Below are 5,070 nucleotides of genomic sequence, written 5' to 3'. Positions count from 1 at the left end.
TCTTAAACGTTAGCAAGCGGCCATCTAAGATGTATCAACTGGTCTCAATCCACCTGGAGCAAAGGAGAATGAAGAACACCAAGGACACAAGGCAACTACGAGCCCAAGAGACAGAAAGGGCCACATGAACCAGAGACTACATCATCCTGAGACCAGAAAAACTAGATGGTGCCCAGCTACAACCGATGACGGCCCTGACAGGGAACACAACAGAGAACCCCTGAGGGAGCAGGAGAACAGTGGGATGCAGACCCCAAATTCTCATAAAAAGACCAGACTTAATGGTCTGACTAAGACTAGAAGGACCCCGGAGGTCACGGCCCCCAGACCTTCTGTTGGCCCAGGACAGGAACCATTCCTGAAACCAACTCTTCAGACATGGATTGGACTGGACAATGGGCTGGAGAGGGATGCTGGTGAGGAGTGAGCTTCTTGGATCAGGTTGACACTTGAGACTGTTGGCATCTCCTGCCTGGAGGGGAGATGAGAGGGTGGAGGGGGTTAGAAGCTGGCGAAATGGACACAAAAAGAGAGTGGAGGGAGAGAGCGGGCTGTCTCATTAGAGCGAGAGTAATTGGGAGTGTGCAGCAAGGTGTATACGGGTTTTTGTGTGAGAGACTGACTCTATTTGTAAACTTTCACTTAAAGCACAATAAAGATGATAAAAATAAAAAAGGAAGAAAAAAAATTCATGGCTCACTCCCTCAACTCTTTAAAGTCTTTACCCAGATCTCGCCCTCCCAGGGAGGCCTCCCCACCTTGTAAGTGTCTGTTGACCCTCTGCTTTATGTTCCTACATGGCATTCATCACTGTCTAAAATACCTGATTTCATTTATTTATTTTGTCCAGGTCCTAGATTTAAGCTAAGAAAAATAATTTTTTGTTTTGTTTTGTTCATTGACGATATCCCCAGCAGCTGGCGCAGTGCCTGGCACCTAGGAAGTGCTTAAGGGAACACTTGTTGAATAAACGAATGAGAGACTGAATGACTCGATGACAGAGTGAATGAATCAATGAGGGAAAGAAGAAACAAATGATTCGACGATGACAATCGAGCGTATGCGCCCTTCATGAAGGCGCCCCACCCAGTCTATCTCTAGAGCTGAACTTGGTACCAAGCCTTAAGGTTGAAGCAGCTTTTTGCTCAGACTTGACCTTTAATAATCTCACAACAACGCTCTGACGTGGCACCACCTCCGTGCCCTTTCCACATGTGACTGGAAGCTCAGAAATGTCCATCTGCTCAAGGTAACACGGGCCACAAATGGCAGAGCTGGCATTTAAGCCAGGACTTTGCCATCAGCCACCCGCCATGAGCACCTCTACTTGCTCCATGTTCAGAGCCTTTCATTTCATTCATAAGGGCACTGCTGACAGATTCCAACAGTCCAGGAGTTAACCCTTGTGGAATAAATTTCCATTTGTCACACCCAAAGCTCGGCATTTTGGGAGGCTACTCTTCTGGATTTTAAATGGGAATTGATGACATCCTGCCCATGAGCACAGGAGCTGCCAGCTCCCCGCATCTCTCCCTCTGTCTGGAGGCAAAAGTAGACAAGTCAGAAGCGCCCAGGCTGCAGGCCCTCCCCGCTGGGCATGGAATGATGAGAGATGGTCCATCGTTGCTGGGCCCAGGCACTCCCCACGCTGAGGAGGTGCGGGTGGGTTAGCAGCCAGGGTGCACAAGGACAGGGATGCAGCTGGAGCCACCCAGGCGTGGAGGGCACACCCCCTCACCAATTGAGGTGGCCCAATGCCTGTGAGCATCCTGAAAAAAACACAGACAGGTTTCTGTGAGGGCCGCAACCCAATTGACAGAGGCGCACTCTCCCAGCCTGCAAATGTCCCTGCTCTGAACCAGTTGCCTTGCCAACAAGCCACATGTTTCCACTCTGCAGAATCCAATTTCTGAGCAATGTGACAGTGACAGGTCCAGAGACATGAGACACAATTCCAAGGTGCCTTTGAACACCTGCTGAATAGCTAAGAACAAGGTGGGTCCCTGGTGTACTTAGCAACGCGGAACACGTGCTGGGCAAGTACAGGTCAGGCCCAGTTTATGCCACAGCCCCTATCCACCCACCCTATTCATCCCACCCCAGCATCTTGCAAGCCACAGATAGCACAAGGCCAAGCCTTTTTCTTCATCAGCATTATTACCATGTTGTCGCCTGCTATCTAGGAGGCCCTGACTCATGGTGACCTCAAGCACCACAGAATAAAGTGCTGCCCAGTCCTGCCCCATCCCAGTGATCAGTTGTGGATCAGACCCTTGTGATCCATAGTTTTCATTGGCTGGTTTTTGGAAGGAGATCACCAGGCCTTTCTTCCTAGTCCATATTAGTCTAGAAGCTTCGTGAAACCTGTTCAGCAGCATAGCAACAAGCAAGCCTCCACGGACAGACAGGTGGTGGCTACACATGAGGTGCACTGGCTGGGAATCGAACCTGGGTCTCCCACATGGAAGGCAAGGATCCTACCACCGAACCACCAATGCTTCATGCATCATCATACCATGCTATATTTATATGCATATATAACCATTACCGTAAGCATAGCAAACACTTGCATGAGACTCACTCTTTAAACACATAATTGTTTGATCCTCACAACAACGCTGTGAAGCAGGTACAATTAGGATCCCATTTCAGATGAGGAAATAGAACAGAAAGGGTAAGTAATCCTCCCTAAGTCACACAGCCAGAGAAAAGTAGAGCCAGGTTTTGAACCCAGGCAGTCTGCTTCCAGAGTCCACCTTCTTAAGCACTCTGCTCTGCTATCACTCTTTAATATTCTTAACGTGTTAAAGGCAAGAAATTGTTCTAGTTATCTCTGCTGCAGAACAAACCACCCCAAAACTGCATAGAGTAAAACAGCCTTTTATTGTGCTCACGTACCCTTTGAGTCAGGCATGTGGGCAGGACTCAGTGGAGACAGCTTGTCTCTGCACCACAATCTAGGCCATCAGCTAGAAAGGCTCGAAAGTTGGGGGCGACTCAACAACTGGGGGCAGAGATCACACGGCACACCCTCACTCTCATGCTGGCAGTTAATGTTAGAGGCCCACTGGGACCCCATACTCATCTGTCTATTGCAACACCGGCGTGCAGCCTCGCTGTGTGACCTGGGCTTCCTCTCAGTATGGTGGCTAGGTTCCAGGAATCCCAAGAGGCAGGAAGTAGAAGCTATCAGTCTCTTAAGACCAGGACCCAGCATCACCCCCGACACATTATATTGGTCAGGAAGCCACAGAGCCCAGGCTCAATGAGGGAGGACACGGATTCCCAACTCTTAAGGAATTTCAGGGTCATTTTTCTTGTAAACCACCAATGAGGTTATTTAGTCTAGCCCCTTCAAGTTGTAGAGGAAGAACTGACACCCAGTAGTTGAGTGATTTGTCCGAGATCACAGGTTCCTAAGTGTTACTGCCAGGACCAAACCCCAGTGCCACCATGCCCTGTCTGACGCTCACTGCCACTGGGTCTCACTTCTAGAGATTGACTTAATTTGTCAGGAGTACAGCTCGGGCATGCGGATTTCTCAGAGCTCCCCAGGGACTGCCATGTGCAGCAGTGTGAGAGCCATGCTCTGTGTAATACCCCAAGATGGTCCCATACAATGACATCCACCACTGTTTCCCTGTCTCAACGTTTGCAGTGGTTCTAGCCTGCCATGGGCCCGTGACACCCTTTCCTGGTTCACAGACTTCATCCTAAACCATTTGTTCTCCTTCTCAGTATAATTCTGATCTCCTCAGCTCCTGCCCCTCCTCAGCTCCCAGGAGCCCCTAAGAAGCAACAATTTTAAACCTCAGCTCCTCTCAACCATGAGTCGTGTTCACTTCTTGGCCATCACCTGCCAAGCTGCAGGCATTCAGTTCTGCCTCTGGGATTCCTCACAGATGGGGGCCCAGAGTCCAGGTTCTCCTGTCCAATCTACCTCAGCCCACTGGATAACCACCAACCCGAGTCATAACATCCCCCCTCTAGCTCCTTCCTTCACCGGGCTGCAGAGGAATGAGGTCAAAGTGTTGTCTTAAAAAAACTTACACATGTTGGTTCTGGGAAACTACTGCTCCATTTGGCTGGGAAAAAAATCCACCAACTTGATGGTTTTCACTGAAACAACTGGCCAGTTGCATCGTATGTGTGCATCACAGCAAAGCAGCCACCCGTGTTGGTCTAACAAAATATTTTCTGTGTTTCTCCTCAGATTCAGAGTCTCATGAAGGTCTATTTAAAACTGTGTACAATAGAGAAGAGGCTTTCTGATAGTTCTCTTCTCCTGGATTTACTAATTTCTGTTAGGTCAGCAGAAAGTCTTTGTATTTTTATCATGTGTACATATCTCCTGAGAATAACTTCACAAAATATACTTTTCCTTCATTTTACACAAGAGGAGCCTTTCCAAACTTCCGAGATTTTTTTGCAAATCGAATCCTACTACAAGTGTTGCAAAGTAGAGGTATTTAAAGGAACTCTTGATCAGGAATCACTACACTACTCCCCCTACTTCTGCGTACGTTTGAAATTTTTCCACAGTAAGGTTAAAGGACAGGGAGGGCGGGGGGAGGCTGGCCAAAGAAGAGAAAAATCTAAATTGTAATGTAATGCAAATAATTATTGTTGTGTGCCGTCAAGTCAATTCCAACTCCCAGCGAGCTATGTGACAAAGTTGGACGGCCCTATAGGGTTTCCAAGGCTGTAATCTTTCTGGGAGCAGACTGCCAGGTCTTTTCTTCCTCAGAGCAGCTGGTGGCTTCAAGCTGCCAACCTGACCTTTCTGTTAGCAGCTGAATGATCAACTACTGTGCCACCAGGGCCCTTCAAGGAAAATAATACCCACCCCCTCCCCCTGCAAAAGCGTACGTTTTTTATTTCTAGCTCTATGTGTGTGTGTGTGTGTGTGTGTGTGTGTGTGTGTGTGTGTGTGTATTATATAATATATATACATGTGTGAACATATATATAAGTATTTTATAAATTCTGATTTCTCTTGACTAGGGTTCTAAAATTCTAATTATTCTCTTAAAAATTTCTCCCTCTCAGCCTTCATTTCTCTCTCCCTCT

The sequence above is a fragment of the Elephas maximus genome, chromosome 12, assembly GCF_024166365.1.
Source record: "Elephas maximus indicus isolate mEleMax1 chromosome 12, mEleMax1 primary haplotype, whole genome shotgun sequence".
Classification (NCBI taxonomy): Eukaryota; Metazoa; Chordata; class Mammalia; order Proboscidea; family Elephantidae; genus Elephas; species Elephas maximus.
This window is presented reverse-complemented; position numbering follows the sequence as displayed.